The sequence below is a fragment of the Dama dama genome, chromosome 13 (assembly GCF_033118175.1).
Source record: "Dama dama isolate Ldn47 chromosome 13, ASM3311817v1, whole genome shotgun sequence".
Classification (NCBI taxonomy): Eukaryota; Metazoa; Chordata; class Mammalia; order Artiodactyla; family Cervidae; genus Dama; species Dama dama.
This window is the reverse complement of record NC_083693.1, coordinates 68,587,222-68,608,257: the sequence shown is the minus strand read 5'-3', so window position 1 is coordinate 68,608,257 and position 21,036 is coordinate 68,587,222. Positions and strand designations below refer to the sequence as shown.

The window sequence follows — 21,036 nt, the reverse complement described above, 5'->3', positions numbered from 1 at the left end:
TGTGCTAGGGGCTACAAATATAAACACAAATAAAATGCAACCTTTGGCTTCAAGAAGCTGCACTTAGCTTCATGCAGAAACACCATCACACAGGATTTAATATTATATCATCAGCTTCAAACAAGGATCAATAAAAAGCTCGCCAGGTAAAAAATGTTTCTCAATTCTTTGATAAAAACTATTTATTAAAGAAAGTGGGCAGTTGCAGACATCTACAAGATCAACCTTTATTAGTTTCATGGAGGGAAAAAAGTGCCTCTTCCAGTGATGGAAGTTTTTAAGCCATTAAGAGCTATGAAACTCCTGTCTCCCCCTTTTCACTGAGTGGCAGGAAGTTCAAAAGAAAAGTATAAACTCGATTACCTAACTACCATGGTGGGAGGCAGTAATTCTCAATCCTGGCTACACATCACGATTACCGGTAGAACTCTGAAACACTGAGGGCCCTGTCTCACAAGAGCCCCAGTGTCTTATGTTTTAATCCTGCACAGGCAGCTGTGAAGTGCAAACTGGACCACTGGTCTATACACATCATCCCTCAGCATCCTCAGGGGACTGGTTCCTCCACCCCCTTGGAAACCAAAATCCACTCAAGTCCCTTACGTAGAATGGCACAGTATTTGCATATATTCTATGCACATCCTCCCATATACTAAAATCATATCTATATTATTGATAATAACTAACACAATGCAAATGCTATGTCAATAGCCGTCCACGTGGCAAATGCAAGTTTCACCTTGTGGGATTTTCTAGAAGTTTTTTCGAGTATCTTTGATCCACAGTTAGTTGAGTTCACAGCTGACTGAACCTGTGGATGCAGAACCAATGGATATAGAGGTCAACTGTGTTCTGGCACATCTTCCTTTCCTCACTAACTCAATCATTTTCATTTTCAATTAAGGGTTCTATTACATACAACTCTTATTGCATCAGAAAATTTTAATAAAAGTCTCCTTCATTTTAGAAGTTAGGTAAAAAATATAAAGTAGTGAATGAATGCTTCAGAAGGAGTCTCCCTGCCCCACCCAAATCACCTTTTTCCCATCCCACCCCAAGCCAAAAACCTTCATTCATATTTCAAACTTCTTTGAAATTAAGAAATAATTACATATTTGGTATAAATGGCTTCCTGCCAGTCTACAATAAGTCAAAGAATAAAATCAACTAGAAGATAATCAGTCAATAAGAACTTCATCACCTCTTTTGCTAAACTGTATCAAGAATAATTTGAAAGCAATACATCTAAAGACAATCCTCTTACAAATGAGCCAGCTAATCAGAAGTTGATTAATGCATCTGATGAGTGCGAAGAAATCACATGAAAAATAAAATATAGAATCTTGAGTTTATATACCCTTCCCAACAATATACAGGGTCTCTTTCATATATTTACTTCATTTTATCCCCCCAAATCCTACAGTTGAGACAGAACTGTGAGGATGACCACAGGAACGAATGCAGAGTTACTACCAATACCATTTACCATCAACTAGAGAGAAGCAGGAAGGTTTCCTCTGACTTCCTGTTAGGGACACCCAATCAATCTCCTTGGCTTCCCTTGTGGCTCAGCTGGTAAAGAATCCATCTGCAGTGCGTGAGAACTGGGCTCGATCCCTGGGTTGGGAAGATCCCCTGGAGAAGGGAAAGGCTACCCACTCCAGTATTGTGGCCTGGAAAATTTCATGACTGTATAGTCATGGGGTCGCCAAGAGTCGGACATGACTGAGCGACTTTCACTTTTCAATCAACCTCCTAGTTTCACTTAGAGAACCATGCACATCAACACAAGTATGAAAACTAATCATGGCTGTTACGGTACCCTCAGCAACACTAACAAGTTAGTTAGTGTTAGTCACTCAGTCATGTCCAGCTCTTTGTGACCCCATGGACCGCAGCCCGCCAGGCTCCTCTGTCCATGGAATTCTCCAGGCAAGAATACTGGAGTGGGTTGCCATGCCCTCTTCCAGGGGATCATCCCGACTCAGGGACTGAACCAAGGTCTCCAGTATTGCAGGCAGATTCTTTACTATCTGAGTCAAATGTAACACAACAAACCACGCGAATTTAGAAGTGAACTTCCATAGATAATGACCCTATCAATTCATAGGTTTATTCCTGAAAAACATTAAGCTAAACTCAAAGAAACATTAAGCTAAACTTAAGACTGTGACACAATCTTTAGAAACAATTGTCATACTAATCATGTTTTCCACCTAAGCTGCAAAGAACCAGGTGAAGACTCAAACTTTTAACTTGAAAAATAAAGTAGATTATCTTCATAGGAGAAAAACTTCCTCCAATTCGGATTTTTTAAACTTGTATTAAAACAGTGACTAACATTAGATTTTTATAAACAGTTTTGGTAGAGTGAATAAAATGTTTAAAATACAGTATCAGATATACATCAACTTTTATTTCCTTTAAATGATTTCCAAAAGTTCTAAAAGAGGAACACTAACTGCAGAACTAAATTCAACCGAAAATATACAGCATTGTACAGTTTAAAACACAAGCCTAAGACACCTCACTGCCACCACTCCCCCCCAAAAGGAACAATTCATGCGGTTTCTGCTGTGCACTTCTCCTTCCAACTTTTGATGCTGTGGTTAAAAGAACCAAGTAGGTCTCCATGAACCGTGAAGAAGACACTACAGTAATACCTGGAAAACTTGCTCTGCCCCAACGAAGGCAAGGGCAAGCTTGCCCTTCAAAAGAAAGGGGCAAGCTTGAAAATGCTGAATTCAAAGGGAGGGGGCACCTGGTTCCTTGACCCATAAACTCTACAAAAAAGAGCTAAAAGGAATGCTTCTCTACATAAAGAAAACACTGAAACTTTTCCAAAATTAGAAGGTTTGAACTATATTGCTAATTTTTTAAATAATATTTAGCACACTTTGACGATCTTGTTAAATGATAGATTTTCCGTTAGTTCTGCTATGGCGGTGGGGGCGGGGGGGGGGGGTGCAATATTAACTACCAAACTTTGTTTACGGTTAATTCTCCAGGTGTTCACTATTAAATCTCCACAGGATAGCGACTGAACAACATCCTTCCTTGCATATTCTTGCAGCAGGGCTCCAAGGAAGACTATTTCTAAATACTCTAAAGAAAATTAAGATGACCAAGTAGTCACAATAAATCAGAAGAGGACTAGTCATTAAAAAATACTTCATGAAAATATAATAAACTTTTCAGAATCCCAGAGAAGGCTTTTCTATATAACACACAAAATAAAACACACAGGTCTAAAGAAAATTAATAAATTTGACAAAATAAAAATTCTCCACAGTTTAAAAACACCATCAACAAATTCAAAAGACAAATGAAAAATATCTACAGAATATGTGACAACAGGCTAATTTTCTCAGTACATATTAAAGAATCCTATAGATTATAAGACAAAAACCCAACAGAAAAATGCCAAAGTGACAGAGAGAGGCAAATTCACGGAAAAGGAAATACAAATAACCTTAAAAAAAAAAAATTAGAGCAATTATCAAATGCATACAAAGTAGAAAAGTGATATAATGAACTCCTGTGTACACATCACCCAATTTCAACAATTATTTGCATATCACCAGTTGGTGTACCCAATCCACAGCCCCTCCCAAGAGTATTTTAAAGCACACCTCAGACAATAATATCATTTCATATGTTAGAAGTATTTACTTCTACATTATCACATCTAACAAAATTAACAATTCCTTAATATCACTTAATAAATAAATGTTCAAATATCCCCAAGTGTCTCAAAACAAAAAAAATCTTTGCCTATAGTTGATTTTTTAGTCACTGTAACTGGCTGATATGTCTCTGAATCTCTTAAGCAGACAAGTGCCACCTATTTTTTTTTCTTTCCCTTGTTGGTGTTCCACACTTTGGATTTTGCTGATTTATCTTTTCCTTGTCAAACTTTACCCCTGTAGTTTTTGTTACTGTGATTGCTAAAACTGCTCTGTCTGTGGTGTCTGCCTTTCAGCAAGAGACCACCAGCACACACCTCGAGTTCTGTGAGTTGGAAGCACACACAGCCACAGAAGAGTGGGGCATCTTGATAAGAGCATGTTGTAAAGAACCCCCTGGGGGTACAGTGGATAGGAATCTGCCTGCCAATGCAGGAGACATGGGTTTGATCCCTGGTCCAGAAAGATTCCACATGCTGAGGGCAACTGAAGCCTGCATGTTGCAACTACTGGAGCCTGTGGGCCTAGAGCCTGCGCTCCGCAACGAGAAGCCACTGCTTCATTGCAATGAAGGGCAGCCTCCGCCCACCACCAGAGAAAAGCCTATCCGCAGCAACGAAGATCCAGTGCAATCAAAAATAAATTAATTAATCTTAAAAAAAAAAAAGAATCTATGACAGGATTTGGGTTTTGCTTGGGTACTTGGGTAAACCGGGGGAGGGTTTAGGAGGGAAGCTTCCCTGATAGCTCAGTTGGTAAAGAATCCGCCTGCAATGCAGGGACCCCGGTTCAATTCCTGGGTCAAGAAGGTCCACTGGAGAAGGGAAAGGCTACCCATTCTGGCCTGGAGAATTTCACGGACTGTACAGTCCATGGGGTCGCAAAGAGTCAACATGACTGAGCGACTTTCATTTTTCAGGGAAGCCAGAGTTTCTCTAAACTAGATGCAATTAGAACGTAGGGGGATTCTATGTTGGGTATCTCAATCAACCTGATCTGAGAGGAGACAAGAACAAAGCGGTAACTGGTAAAGAGCTGTGGTCACTGATTCTAGCCCAGTATTCCGCGGAGGGCAGCAGCTCTGGCTGTGTCTGTGCTTCGTCTCCTTGCTCTGGAGAAACCTGGCTCGAGGCGTTCGGTGGGGCTGGCTGCTGAGCGGGAGGACGCAGGGCCAAGCGACCCAGGCCGGCTCCAATGCAGGGCCACTCCTCTCTTTTCCTTTGCCCTCGACAACGAAGCCCGTCCAGCTGGCCATCCAGCTGACTCGACCCCAAGAGTGCTGGATAGTTTCCCGGTCTCACAACCTGGGACAGTACGTCAACAGGGCCAAGAAGCAAAAAATACGTATGGCAAGTAGAATTTTTTTTGTAAAAAATGCCTTTTTTTTTTTGTTAATTAACAGAAGCACTGAGACAGTAGAGTGCATACTGCAGAATCATTTGCAAAATGAAAAGTTTTTAGGTGGTAAAATATTTGCTTTAATGACTAAGAATATAAACGTCAAAAAAACAGTATAAAAGACAAAACAGAAACATATCCACCTTACTACAAATACAGAGCCTACTGTTAAAAGAAAGATGACTTTCAAAGATCAAGAGGACAAAAGTAACAAAATAACTGATGTAGAACTCGCCAGAAAAAAGGTTTTAGTTGCGGTTTACTAATACAAAACATGACAAAAATTCAGCTGAAAAAAACTTGATGTGATAAACTACTGCAGAATATATGATAAAATAGTTAAGAAATACCATATAAAAATAGTACGAAGAAACTATCTTCTAGATTCGAGTGAAAAACGCTGAATATTATAAAGTCAGTTTCTTCTGCAACCTCAGCATCTGGATGATGGCATTTTTGTTACCATTCCTTACTGAGTGGTCCAGATAAAATCAAGTACTCAAAAATCTACATGCAAAAGGAAAGTGAAAGTCTCAGCACTGAGTGGAATTAAGAGCACCAGACCAGACCCCCCTGCACACCTCTCACAATGCCTGTGACACTGTACCACCATGAGATGCATACACACTGTGCTTTTTTGATGTATTTTATGAGAATCTGACATCAGTGAGTCCATCTTACCCCAGCATCCCTTGAGTCTGACATATCACTTGGTGAGAAACCAACAGCTATTTCCTAAAACTAGGCTGAATGAAGTCATGGTCCAGGGCCACCTGCTATGAACTGAGACAAGGCCCAACTTCTCCAGGTCTTTTTCCTTAACTAACATGACCTGAATTAAAGTTTAACCAGGTGCTTTACCTACCGGTTTGTAAGGGAAGACGTATGGTTCATTTTAGAAGTAGAATGAACTACAAAAGGATCTATTCCAATAACCAGGAGATGTATATTTTCCCTTCTAAGGTATTTCAGAGTTACATATTTTGCCAATGGAATCTGTTGCCAAGAGAATGCAAAAGGGCTAGAGAACCTTCTTGACCTGCCTGCTTACTTCAGGAAAAATAAACGGTCCCTGAACAAAAGGAAAGAAATATAAAGGAAGGAAAATCGAGGGAAAAATGCTTCTAGTTGCAAATATATCAAGGTGATTCAAGATCAATGTCAGAAGGTTAATAAGCTCAATAACAAAAAAGCAACCAATTTAAAAACACACAAAGGATTTCTCCAAAATGGAGAAATAGCCGTTTCTCCAAAACAGATAAACAACTGATCAAGAAGCACACAAAAAGATACTTGACCTCATTAGTCATTAAGAGGAATAAAAATCAAAACCGCAATGAGATACCACTTCACACATGCGACCATGGATATAAACAAAACGACAGAAAATCACCAGAACTGGTGAAGATTTGGAGAGATCCGAACCCTCAAACAATTGCTAGTAAAAATGTAAAAAAAATGCAGTCACTTTGGAAAACGGTTTGGCAATTCCTAAAAAGAAGTTAAACAGAGTTACCACGTAACCCAGCAGTTCCAAGGGTAGCATGTACTCAGGAAAAATGAAAACATGCGTACACATAAAAAACCAGTGCATAAATGTTCACAGCAGCATTACTCGTAACAGTTCACGAGTGGAAACAACTCAAGTGTTCTTCGATGGATGAATGGATAAATGTGACACACCCATACACTGGGATCTTATTCAGCAATAAAAAGAAACGGGGCACAGATTCTGCCACGACACAGATGAACTCTGACAACATGCTAGGTGAAAGAGGATACGCACAAAACACCACAGGCTGTATGACTTCAATCATGTAAAATTTCAAAAATAGGTACATTTGTAGAGACAAAAGCAGATTAGTAGTTTTTTAGGGCCCCAGGGGGTGCTTCCCAGGTGGTTCAGGGGTAAAGAATCTGCCTGCCAATGTAGGAGAAGCAGGAGACACAGGTTTCACCCCTGAGTCGGGAAGATTCCCTGGAGGAGGAAATGGCAACCCACTCCAGTGCCTGGAAAATCCCATAGACAGAGGAGCCTGGTGGGTTACAATCATGAGATCACAAAGAGTCAGACAGGACTCAGCAACCCTGAGCACGCACGCAGGGCCCTGGGGAGTATGGGACAGAATGAAGACTGACTGCTAGTTAGTTGGTGGGGGAGTTCTCTTAGGGTTGATGAAAATATTCTAAAATTAGATTATGGTGATGGTTACAGTCCTGTGGCTATACTAACACTGAACAATACCCTTTGAATGGGTGAGCTATATGATAACTGAACTGTATCTCAATAATGCCTTTCTTTTTTTGGCTATGCCAGGTGGCATGTGGATCTTAGTTCCCCGACCAGGGATTGAACCCGTACCCCTGCACTGGGAGCGCAGAGTCTTAACCACTGGATTGCAAGGGAAGTACCAATAAAGCTTTTTTTTAAAAAAGTTAATGACAGGGAAAATGTAATATCAAGAATCACAATGGAAGGAGTTATGACATTCTGCAGAAAGACATTATATTTTCTGAATGAAGGCTAGAAATCACGCCAACACAGACTACCAAGAACACTGAGGAACCAGCTAAAGGTAGATTTTGCTCTGTCACCAGTGTGGTTCCTGACCACTTCACTGAAGGGCACCAGTACAGTATACAGCTATTTGCAGGAAATGCCACATGGAAGACAGAATTCACCAAGACCATAACTCATTTGATCACGAATGACTTCTGCTGATCCCTGAAACTCTACATTGTTATCTGTGATTCTTAGAAGTTCAAGTAGGAAACTGAAGGAAAGGACAAGTGAAATGAAAAGTTGTGTCTATGTGAATGACATTCAAACCTGCAACTGGTGTCCTGAACCACGGCTTACTAAAACAAGACAACGAGCTCCTGGCAAGCGACAGAGTACAAGATCAGAAGAACACATGCGGGGCAAGGACTTGCCAACGTGATGAAGAAAGTTGTCTTTCACCAGTAACTTAGATGAAAATCCAGATGGCAGGCTCACCATAGCTCGTGATCACATTAAGCTGGGGGACATCAGGGACACATTAGGTCCCAGAAACCAGATTCATGAAGAGTCTTACAGGCCTAAATAAAACTGCACATTGGGCAGAATGATGCAATGAACCAGAGCCAGAAGGAAGACCAGAAACATTTCATTCAGATCCTTCATACTGCAGGTGAAGCTGAGGCCAGATGGTTTTAATAATGTGCCCAAGTTCAGAAGGTGCGTTAAAGGTAGATGAAGGCTGAGAATGCAAGAAAGCTAACTCTCAGGCTGGTGTTCGCCTGACCCAGTGCTACCTGCTACTAGCTGTGGACATAAGCAAATGGGGAGAAAAGGAAACTTGGCCCTTACCTCATCACACACTAAAAATCAATTCCTAGAGACTGAGACCCAAATGTGAAAGGTCAAAGGATAAAACTTCTTGAAGATAACATAAGAAAATATCTTCACGACCACAGAGTAGCAAAACTTTGTAAATAAGACATGGAAAACACTAGTCAAAAAGGAGAAGATTAGTAAACTGAAATTGATTAAAATTTAGAATTTCAGTTCATCTAAAGACACAAGAGTGAAATGGCAAGCCACAGGATGGAAAGAGATTTTTACAATTCATATTTTCAATAAAGATTTCATATCCAGAAGACATAAAAATCCCAACATTTCATTAAGGAATAAAAAAAAAGACAAGACGATTTCTTTAAAGTGGGCAAACGACACTTGAATCGGCACTTTATAACACAAGATATTTAAAAGGCTAATAGCAAATGAAAAGGTGCTCAAGTCACCAGTTAACAAAAAAATGTCAATTAAACCACACTGAGATCTTCAACACAATCACAGAACAGTTAAAAAAAAAATTATAATGTTTAACTGATAGTACTAAGCATAGGTGAAGGTGAAGAGCAATGGGAACTCTGTTTTCTGGTAGAAGCATGAATTGGTACAACCACTTTGCAAAACTGGCAGTAACTATCAAAGCTAAAGATACATGTACACTGGGACTTAGCAATTCTACTCTTAGTATACTCAACTAAAATGAATACACATGTGAACCAGGAGATATGAACAAGAATGATTTCAGCAGCATTATTCAAAACTTCTCCAAAGTAGAAACTATTCCAATATCCATCGACAATTACAACAGAATGGATAAATTGTGTCTACAATTTACGGTGGTTTTTAAAAATTGTCACAGAATTTTTGACACACCTTTCATAAAGGTGTGAGGTCTAAGTTCCTTCCCCTTGAATCCAGGCAGACTTGTGTCCATTTCAACCCACAGAGTACAGTGGAAGTGATGCTGTGTGACCTCTGTGGATGATCACTCTCAGCAAGCTTCCTCTGGGAACCCAGTCCACATGCTTGAAGAGCCAAGGCCTCGTGGAGAGCCTGCAGCCAGGGCACAGCCGCCTTTAGAGCAACCACTATCCTGTGACCAACTCTCCGTCTCAAAGGAAATCTCTGCTTCTGGATACAGACGATGACTTCCCTCTGGTTAAAGATCATCATTGACCCCATTACACCCTTTCCAGCAGCAATATCTGAACACTATCCAAAAAATCTACTCAAAAGTTGCAAAGAAGCAAAGCAAGTTTCAAGTAGAAGTTTTTGCCTCCATTCAAACTGCTTTAGATATACCACTAGAAAAACAAATAGCCACTTTAAAAAAAAAAAAAAAATTAAGTTCTCCAGTCAACAATCCCAGATGGTCCTGGTCTTCATGACATCTCAGCCAAAGCGCCATACACATGAGTAAGGGAACAGGGCAAGCTGTTCCATAACCAAATTCCTAACCCACAGAATCCATGAGCGTAATAATGTGGTTGTTGTTTAACTCCAAGTTTGGCGTTAGGTAGCAATCAATAACCAAAAAAAACTCAGGTATTATACAGTAACAGTTAACCAGAATTAGAGAGCTACTACCAACACACACAACATACTACATGCAGCATGAATGAATCTCAGATGTGTGTGCGCACTCAGTCACGTCCAACTCTGTGACCGCAGCCCACCAGGCTCCTCTGTCCATGAGATTTTTCAGGCTAGAATACTGGACTGGGATGCCATGCCCTCCTCCAAGGGATCCCAAGCCAGGGATCGAACCCAGGTCTCCCACAGTGAAACCAGATTCGTATTTACCGTCTAAGCCACCAGGGAAGGTATGAAGGTAAGGTAAAGAATAACTCTAAGTTTTCAGGCATAATTGACTAGGTAACACCATTAACTGAACAGTTAAACCACGGGGCAAATAAAAACAGGAGCAGAAAGCAGAGACGACGTCCTATTCATTTTGTATTCAAGGATCTACCCCAGTATCTAACACACAGTCTCTCCAGCTTCCAAGATAAACCCATTTTCACCATATTTTTTTGGCCCACCCCTTCCTGGTCTCCTGTTGCCTCCTTTGCGTCCAGGTGCCTCTTAGTATCAGGATTCCCAGGTTTCCATCCCCAATTCCCCTTTCAGACATGTGCACATGCATACATGCACACAAACACATACCTTTCTCCCATATTTTCAATCTCAGCTGATAGCATCATTATCACCTACTTGTTCTTTTAAGCTAACAACTTCAGAGTTGATCAAGAATTTGGATTGCAGTTAGCTAAATTAAAAAAAAAAAAATTAACAGGATAAACAAAAGTTATCATGCTTAACCCCCAAAACTAATGCATAAAAACAGGCTAAAGAAGACATGGCTTAAATAGATCTAGGGGGTTTATTCAACTCTAGGTTCCACATATGTGGTCATTAAAAGGATACAGCTGATAATAAAGGATACAGCTGATAGTATGTAGATGATGAAAGGTAATCTTTCCTATCCTAATAGAAAAGTGTTGTATCTAAAGTAAGAGATGCAACTCAATTTTTTTTAATTTATCAAGCCCTGCATGGAGTACTGCATTCAATTTTAAGCACTACCATTTAAAAAAGAAAAAAAAAAAAACCTTAAATCAAAGGAAAGTCGCTAATGTGGTGAAATGACATGAAATCAAGACTTGTAAGAAAGAGTTAATGAACTAGATGATGTTTCAACTCCAAAAGACTGAGAAGACTTGATGACCATTTTCAAGAATTTGAAAGACCATAATGTGGAACAGGAATTGAGCTTGTCCTACATGTCTCCAAAAGACAGAACTGGGTAGGAAAAATAAAGACTTCCACTCAATCTAAGAAAGTACTTACTAACAGTTAATACTTCATTTGAAGAACAGGAGAGAGCAGTGGTTCTCAAACAGGGACAATTCTGGGCCCTCTGGCCGGGGACAGTGAACACCCAACAATTCAGATAACACCCCCACACAACAAAGGACAACTCATCTATAATGTCACCAGCCCCATGACTGAATACCCCTATTCTATAGGCAGTGAGCTCCCTGTCACTGAAGGCATTCCATTATAGACTAAACAATGTGATGATATCCAATACATGACTTTCAAGAATGGTATTAATGGGAAATGAGTGTTAAAAAGATTTCCTGTTTCAGATAACTCTCCAGAGAAAAATGCCCTCAGGTACATTATAGCGATGATAATATTGATGATGATGATAAACACTTATTGAACACATACAGTGGACCGGTCATTACCCCAAGCGATACACTGTACATGTTTCACAGGTCATTCTCACAACCACCCTATGAAACAGCTATTATTTCACCTTGATGTGATGGTAAAATTAGGTTACCCTAATATCACACACCTAACAGTCTGTGAACTCAGGTCTACCGGACTCCAACCAATTATGTACATCACTGTCCAAACCATAAATACTTATGGCTTCAAAGCTTCCATACTCTAGAAAACAAATGCAACAGCATGTATTCTAGAAGTATCGGGACCATGTCTGAACAGTTTTGTACTCACTGCAAACCAAGTTGGCTGGGAAAAAAAGGAAAGGATTATTTTAAGTAGTCTTGAGATGAAGGAGAGGACAATTATCCTGATTGTCCCCAATTGCCTACCTCTGTAAGCGCCAAGAAGCTCTTACATACCCATGGAATCTCAGTCAGAGGCTGAGATTAATGATGACATCCCTTTATCCATAGGCGTGAACGCTCAGGATGGACAGACGTTTGAACATCCCCGACTGGAAATCCTGCCCTTAACAAATACACTAGATGCAGATACATGGTTTCTTGGCTGCCTCTGCGCACGCCCATCTGTCAGGATGGCAGTGTGCCTGCTCACATGTTGGTCAAACTGTCACTAGGGCATAGGTGCCAAGCAATGATAGTTTTAAATGGGCAGCTTGCATAGCACTGTAAGAGCTTGCTCTTCTGCAGGGGGAAAAAAAATCCGTTTTAATACTGAAGAGTTGCAATCATGAGTGAAACAGTCTTGGTCAATCTAAACATTTCAGTGGGGAAAAGATCTAGACTTGTAGAAAAGAATCAGACTAAGAAAATTAAATCAAAGAGAAAAACTGCTCTGAAGGCAAATAAGTGATTGCACGAAAGCTTCTCACACTGCCAATCTTTCATTAATACACGTCACGGTAATCTCTTGTGCAGTAAAATCCTTTGCTCAACAAGTCATCACTGATGTTTTATAAAAATGGGATGATACGCTTTTCCATGTTCTAAATTAAAAAGTAGGAATGCATGGATATTTAGCAGTTTGACATTAAAAATGTTCTATTTGTTGAGAAGCTTTTTTTTTTTTAATGACAGAAGTCTAATCTACATCCAAGATAATCTTTTAAACGCACAAGAGAAGGCAGAAACCAAATGAGATGCCCAAAGGTGAACAGAAAAAGAAATATAATTTGTTCACGGAAAGAAATCAAGAACAGGAAGTGGTTGTTAAGAAAACAGAAACTGAGTATTTCTGGTCACAAATTAATAAATTAGGACTCAAGGGCTGTCACCTGTCACATCCCCAACTGTAAGAAAAATGTTCCTGGACTAGATCTAGGTTTCCTATTCCCTCTCTAAAGACCCTTCCATCACTGGCAGGAAGTAGCTAATGTTCTCACTGCCTGGAAAGTCTCTCCTCAGACTAAAACCCTAATCCTGCCATCTGAGCTGTCTGTCCTCGCTCAGTCCTCGGTGACTCTTAAGAACAGCTGGTCATCACCACTCTCCATGTGGTTCTTCAAATACAAGTATCAGGACGTTCTGATTAAATAACCCCGAGTCTCCACTTAGCCATTGATAAATAAAAGAGATTCCATTAACTTTTTCTCATTGGACCAATTCATCAACTCTTTATGTTTTCATCATTTCAGCTGCTCATCTCTTGGACTCTTTTTAGGCCTGATAAGAAATGTCATCCAAAGCCAACAATGAGCCAACACGTACACCTTACTAAAGGAAGCATTAATATGAAGGAGTTAGAAAGTCCAGCAGAGTTCTCAGTAGCCATCACTAAGGACAAAAGTCTGAAAAAGGGGCAAAAGTCTGAAATCTACCAAAATCCTTCTAAGAAATACAAAGGACTTACTGTTATCAAGTAACAACACTGTCAGGGTCATGACTGTATCCTGTTCTCCCTACTAACGTAGCACTGCCATCTGAGTGCTTGCTACTAGGTTAGTAGCTCAGTCATGTCCAGCTCTTTGTGACACCGTGGACCGTGGCCCACCAGGCTCCTCTGTCCATGGGATTCTTCAGGCAAGAATACTGGAGTAGGTTGCCAGGCCCTCCTCCAGGGGATCTTCCCAACCCAGGGATCGAACCTGCGTCTCTTATGTCTCCTGTGTTGGCAGGCGGGGTCTTTACCACTAGCACCACCTGGGAAGCCCCATCACTGCCATACATACCCCTAAAAACACTTCTCTTGAAGACAATTTCTACCATATCCTTCTTCCTGCTCCAGAACCTACAGTACCTTCTAGCAGCCAATAAACTGATTATAAACTAGCCAGCAGTTTCCTAGACACATGAACAAATTATCCTCCCCTTATGTCCCTCCTCCCCTTCACTCCCACGACACCCCAAAATAGCCAGTTCTTATGTTCTTTAGGACCTAAATTTGCACATGCTATTCTCTAAAATGTTTTCCCATTTCCTCTCAAATCTGTATTTTTTTTCCAAGACTCAGACCATGAGTCTTTACACCTTCAAACATTTGTATTAATTTTCATACTTAATTGCTTATTCATTTCCTCCTGTCTTCATTTTGTTTGCAGTTTACAGCCAACTGATTTTTGATAAAGATTAAAAAAAAAAAAAAAAAAAAGACTCAATGGAGAAAGCACAGTCTTCTCAACCAATGGTTCTGGAACAAGCAGACATCCATGCACAAAAGGAAAAGAACAAAGACCTAGAAGTCATACTCCATGCAAAAATTAACCCAAAATGGATTCACTAATCTAAATGTAAGACATAAAATTATTAAACACTTAGAAGAAAATTTGGAACATCTACCTGACCTAGGGTTTGGTAAAGAGTTCTGAGACACGCATGACACCAAAAACGATCCATACACTGGTGAGTTGGACTTCATGAAAATTAAAACCTTTTGTGCTGCAGATGACACTGTAAGAGAATGGAAAAGACAAGCCACAGGCTGAGAGACGGCATTTACAATCACACATCTGGCAAAGGACTGGTATTCAGAATGTATAAAGAATACTCTAAATGCAACAGCAAGAAAGCTAATTAGAAAACGGGAAAATGATTTGAACAAAGTAAGATATGACTGCGTGGGAGAGAAAAAAACCTTTCCTCTACCATTCACTCTAGGTTCTTTTGCTACTGTACCAATTAAACTGGCCTAAGACGAATTAACAGGAGAAAAACAAATTCAATTGCACCTCCATAAAAATACGGGACCCAAGATGCCACACAGTTAGGTCTTTCAGTTAAAAGTTATCCCTGGTAACAGCTCTCTCTGAACCAGGCTCCTTATCTAAACTAATCTGGCAGTTGAGGGGGCGGTAAAAAGCTCTAGAATCTTTTGGGTCTTCACTGTCTTTGGCTTTAAGTAATCCACTTGCCATAGTGACACATTTTGTGGAGGCTTGTTCTGAACCACTTCAAAGGACAGGCAAATGGAAAGATGTTGAACATCATTAGCCACTAGGAAAATACAAATTAAAGCCATTCTGAAATACCAAAACACACCTATTAAAATGGCTAACATAAAAAATACTGCTAACACCAAATGCTGGTAAAAATGTGGAGAAATTGATCACTCATATAGTGATGACAGAACTGTAAGATGGTACAACTCTGGGAAAGTCTGCAGTTTCTTAGTGGATAAAACATATACTTAATCCTACAACCCAACATCATGGAGCATAATAGTGATCAAAATTAGGAAACTCGCCGATACAGGGTTAGTAACATTAAGTACTTATTCAAACTTCAGTTTTTACCTTGTGTGTGTGTATACCATCCCGTGACATTTCATCATATGCAAAGATAATTAAACCATCACAATAACCAAGCCACAAAATTGTTCAATCACCCCCAAAGAAACTCCCTCAGGCTACCCCGCTATAGTAAAATCATACTCCCAACCCTCACTGTGGCAAAACTGAGCTCTTCTCCACGACTATAACTTTATCGTTTCAGGAACGTTATATAATGGAATGTTAATCACACAACCTTTTGATTGGTTCTTTTCACTCAGCACTATGCCCTTAAACTCCATCCAAACTGTTGCTTTATGTCAGTAGTTTGCTCCTTTTTGTTATGGTTTTTTGTTTTGTTTTGTTTGCTCCTTTTCATGTTCCATTATACGGCGAAACCTCATTTTATTTGACCATTTACCCACTGAAGGATGCGTGGGGCTGTCTCTGGGTTTTGGCTTTTATAAATGAAGCCACTAGAACATTCACATACAGGTCCTCATGTGAATGTAAGTTTTTATTTTCTGAGGATAAATGCCCAGGAGTGCAACTGCTGGGTCATGTGCGTGGTTATGTTCAACTTTTTAAGAAATTGTCAAACTAAATCCCAGAGTGGCTGCACGGTTTCACATGGGCTGCAACATGTGAAGTAATGCATTTGAAAGTCACCATTTCTATAATATTTTCTAAAAGCCTGTAAAACCAGTAAGGTTAAGCCTCTTAAATGTTACATCCTGGCCTTGATTTTTTTTTTTTAATGAATTTCTAAAACTTTCCCCCTGATTCCCAAGACTTTTTTCCTTATTACTTATAAAAAAGAATGCATAATTAGATATAATCTGTACAGTGATCGTGCTGCTACCACGTGCTGTTAAATAGTAAATTGTGATAACAAGTGGAACAAAAGCAACAATTCCAACAGAAACAGCAAAAGTTTGTTTCTCTATGTTCCTGACAGTCTATGAAGACTGAAGGCTTAATGGCACTTTCTAACAGACCATGTGATCACAATGCATTTATACAAGTATTACCAAACAATGGCATTTGTTCAGCTGTTATTAATACTTGGTAAGACAATTTGAGGAAAGCAATTAATCTGAAATAAAGCTGTAGTTATCTTAGCTCTAAGATTTCTAACTTTGTGATTTTTTAAAAAATTTTGTATCTAACTGACAGAGATAATGGAGCCTCTCTGGGATTCTTGAAACGAGGAGCTAGCACTAACGAGACGATCTGTCCCAAACGTGAACAGCAGCAAGCCCGGCAGTCTGCAAAGAGAAGACTAAACAAATGCACAGAAGAAAACTATAAAGCCTTGAAAAGAAAAGGATGGTGCTGCCCTATGCCCACTGGCTCTCCAGTTCTCATTCAGACTGGGGACTGAGCTCTGTTAAGACAACTGTGTCCAGAGCATTCCCAAATCTCAAATTAAAAACCCTGCAACTTAACTACATGACTTCCATCTAGTGTATCTTCCCACTTAATATATACGGCCTCTTTAACAACACTTCAGTCTATGTGTATGTTTAATATTCACCCCAAACACTGGGCAGTGCGGACAGCATCTCATTTTCACATCGGAGATGGCTCCTTTCTCTTGGGTCAGAGACCCATGGAGAGACAGGACTAACTGCAAAGAATCATGGAAATCCACGTACCTCCATGAAGACTAAACAAACAATACAATTCAAACCAAGCTAACAAAGACGCTGTGGCTAATAAAATTCTTGATAAATTTACCAATGAATGTTACCAGAAGCAGTTTCCTGTCGTTAGTATTTATCAGTGAATATTAAAACTCAAACTCCAATTACTGGGGAAGGGCAGATTTCATACCTATCCAGACTCTAGAGAGCTTTTCTTTCTTCAAGTGTTGTCCACATGTCATCCAGAAAAGAAGAGTAGGCGTTTGAGTCTGAGTGCAAAGGTTTAAGGTGACACTGGGAGAGACGGGGCACTGCACGAAATCAGTTCAAAACAACCACCGCGGAACGTTAGGTGCTTAAATATCATCCAGAAGCTAAGGGGGCAAGATACTAAAGGGCATGGCCCTTTTCACATCTTTTTTTTTTAATTAATTTATTTTAACTGGAAGCTAATTACAATATTGTGGTGGTTTTCGCCATACATCAACATTTGAATCTTTACATCTTTATAAAGGCAAGTAAGAACATATTCTCAGGAATTTGGGTCAAAAGGGTCAAATGTATCAGAGTATAAACACATCTAGGTTACACCACCCAGCTAAATGCTTTAGCAGGATTCCATTACTTTTCCATATCAACCTTACACTCTTATTAAAAACTTCCTGTTTTCTACATTTTACAACTAACAGTATAGTTTTTCGAATGTGCCATACACACTTGACTTCTTGTGTGCTGGGTGCTAGATAACCAAAGTTCAAAAGAATGACCTCTATTAGCTTAAAAGAAAAGTTGCTTCGACAAGACACTACAATCGCGAGCTGATTCTGCACCCAGCACAGTTCCTGACATACAGAGGGCACAGGACATCTGGTGAATAAACAAGTCTATCTCCGCTCACTCTGAAAAATAAACTCGGCAAACACGCAAAATGTACTACCAGTCTGAAAAATATTCTCCAGGCCCATTCGGTAACCCATCCGTTCTTAAAACTCATGAAGACCAATTCCCAGGAACGCCTCAGCCACACACACACAGAGGCAGCACTTAATTTCCATTAGTTTCAACGCCTGATCTATGAAGATACTAACATTTGCACACTTGCATAAATTCAGGAATCATCCTTCATTTTGATACAAGGTAAATTTTTAAGCGCCTCATTTCCAGTTAAGGTTTATTTATCAAATTAAAAATACTTTCAAAGTTTTATTTTTTAAACCAAAAGTCTATTCATAGCACATCATATCTTATTAGGGATGGCTTTAAGGAAAAATATGTATATAGTTGTCAAAATAAAAATCATATTTTTCTTTCCAAGACATCTGGGACCCTCACTTACATTATTTATTATTATTTCACGTTAGCTCTCCAAAAAAAAAGAAAAAGCCTGGTCTATTTAAGAAATTTAATTTTAGGGTCTGTCAACATTTTGAATGCACTACTATTAATTTTAAAATATACAACTTGCATCCTGGAATAAAACTTAGCGTAAGCTTTCCACATAACCATTTCCTGGGCATTTACTAACTTATTATATGCCAGGTTCTACGAATGTCACATTCCTTCATTTTCTCATTTGTTTAACAAATATCCTCTCACAATTTTTGCTGTGCTTAATATAAGCCATTACACTCTAAACCTGGTATTTGCGCTAGGCTGTTGTTGCTGTTTAGTCGCTAAGTCACATCTGACTCTTCGCGACCCCACGGACTGTAGCCCGCCAGGCTCCTCTGTCCATGGGATTTCTCAGGCAAGAATACTGGAGTGGGTTGTCATTTCCTTCTCCAGGGGATCTTCCCAACCCAGGGATCAAATCTGTGCCTCCGACTTGGCCAGAGGATTCTTTACCACTGACCCACCTGGAAGCCCTTTTGCGCTAGATACTAGTATAAGAAATGGGCAGTAATCCTTAACACAAGTTTATTGTCACTAGATTCATTATCCCGGAATCTGATGAGCAATGCTGACACGCACAGAGAACAGCACCTGTAGCAGCTTCCGCAGAGAAGTTTGTGTTAAGTGACTACTGAATTCCCTTCTACAGACAGCTGATGAACATCATCTTATCTTGGAGGAGAAAATGGCAACCCAACCCACTTCAGTACTCTCGCCCCGGGAAATCCCATGGAGAAGCCTGGGGAGCTACAGTCCGTGGGGGTCACAAAGAGTCGGACACAACTCAGGGACTAAACAACAACATAAAGAACCCTTGCTACCCTTTGAAACTTCTTTTAAACTGTAGATTAAATTCTTCCCGCAAAGTATCACATTCAGCATGTCATGAAAAGTAAGGTGCCTTTATTCTGAACTCTTAAAAACAAATGCTGCCCTACATTTATTTTTAATTCTTGCAAAGTTCAGACTCCACAGATAGGCAACTGCAGTTAAAAAAGAAAGAAATGAAAAAACGGTAATTAATGAGGCACAACCCTCCCAATAGCAAAACTGGTTATTTCCAGGTTGTTCCAAGAAAAGGAGATGGGAAACGGAAAGCAAGAGTCAACACAAAGCAAGGGGGAGAAAAGGGGGGAAGGTGAAAAATGGGTGGCCTCAATATGAACCTAGTGTCTGCGTCGCCTTCCTCCCTCTCTCTCAACCCAGAGACTCTGGTGCTTTTTGTCTAATTTAAATAAATCACCTATGAATTTTGACACCAGCGCCAAAAATTATTTCGACAGAAGGAAAAACTACTTGCTGCCCTTGAATACGGCTACATCAGCAAATGATGCCACCCCGTAGCTACGGAGGGGCAACAAAAAACCGTCACAAGGATGCTAAAATCCCTTGTAAAACTCTCCCACGGAGCTTCACAGCCTTGAACCTTGCGGTCAACTGCAAGCAAGCTCTTACCCGGCCTCAGCCGGACACTGACAGGTTAGAAACGCCTGGAACGCTACCCTCTGGGGAGCAGGCTCCTTCCCCCCATCTCAGGTCTCAGGACCAACGTCACCTCCTCTGAGATGCTCTCCGTCACCCTAGCACTCTGGCCCACAGCTGCCTATCCTATTGCTAGGGAGCTTTTCGGCATCTGCAAATGGTGCTATTTGCTTCTATTCCGTTTCCCCTGCAGAGTGTGAGCTCCAAGAGGGCGGAAGGACCCCGGCGGTCCAGGCTGGCCTAACAGGGGCCATCCCAGACCCGGCCCGAGCTACCAGGACGCGGCGCGAGTATGACTGGCCTACGTGCCGTTCAGAACAGGAAACTGAGCCTCGGGGACCCGCCCGGCCGGTGCAGGAAACCCAAGGCCGCAGCGGGACCTGAGGGAGCCCCGGAGGTAGAGGACACCGGCGCCGCGCCGACCGCAGCCCTCCACGCCGCCCGAGAGCACGGCCGCCCGGCCGCCCCACGTTAGCCCAGCTTCCCGGCCGCCCCCTCCGCGGTCCCCGCTCGGCGCCGGCGCCCTCGAACCGCTGGGCGCGCGGCCGCCCTACCCCAAGCCGCAGAACGTCGCCTTCTGCCCAGTACGAACTTCCCGCCGCTTTCGCCGACTAGCAACTCCGCGGCGGCGCCGGCCCCATCACACCCTGCAGTATGGGACCTTCCCATTGGCTCAAGCGAGAGGGAGAGGTGGAGCGAGCGGGAACGCGCGGGGTGGGCGGAGCCCGCGTAGGCTCCCGCCGGCCCCCCAGGAATGCCGGGAGCCGCGGGCCGGCCCTCGCACTGCGTGCTGGGAAATGGAGTCTTTCACTGGCAAAGAGCGATCGCATTGGCTCGGCCCCCGTGGGCCTCTGGGAAATGCGGTCTACAGCCTCTGAGTCGGTTCTTCTGGTCAGATGCTGTCCCTGTCAAAGCCCTAGGAACCGAAATAAATATCGCCCGTATTCGCAGTAGCTTGATTTATTAAATGATGTGTTGAAAAGAGTTGGATGTAAAAGAAGTCCTATATTCCCGTTTGGCCAAGTGGTGCTTCCGTTTTCCCACCCCCTGGTTCACACCCTGCATGCTTGTCGCGCAGACGCTTGATTCAGTATATTAGGGCCTAGCTCTGGAGGCAAACAGCTCGCGATC

At 41.2% G+C, this 21,036-nt stretch overlaps 1 protein-coding gene across 4 annotated transcripts in view; it reads right to left on the bottom strand.

Moving 5' to 3' along the window:
* The window catches only part of VRK1 (VRK serine/threonine kinase 1), a 77,924-nt gene extending 57,352 nt beyond the window's left edge, over positions 1-20,572 (bottom strand). For 2 of the 4 annotated variants that reach the window (XM_061159390.1, XM_061159393.1), the window contains exon 1: positions 20,460-20,572. The gene's annotated coding sequence lies outside the window, so the exon portion shown is untranslated. Of the gene's footprint in view, positions 1-739; positions 759-20,459 lie in introns of those variants that run through there. The other 2 variants (XM_061159392.1, XM_061159391.1) reach the window with 2 other exon arrangements.
* Positions 20,573-21,036: the final 464 nt, after the last annotated feature.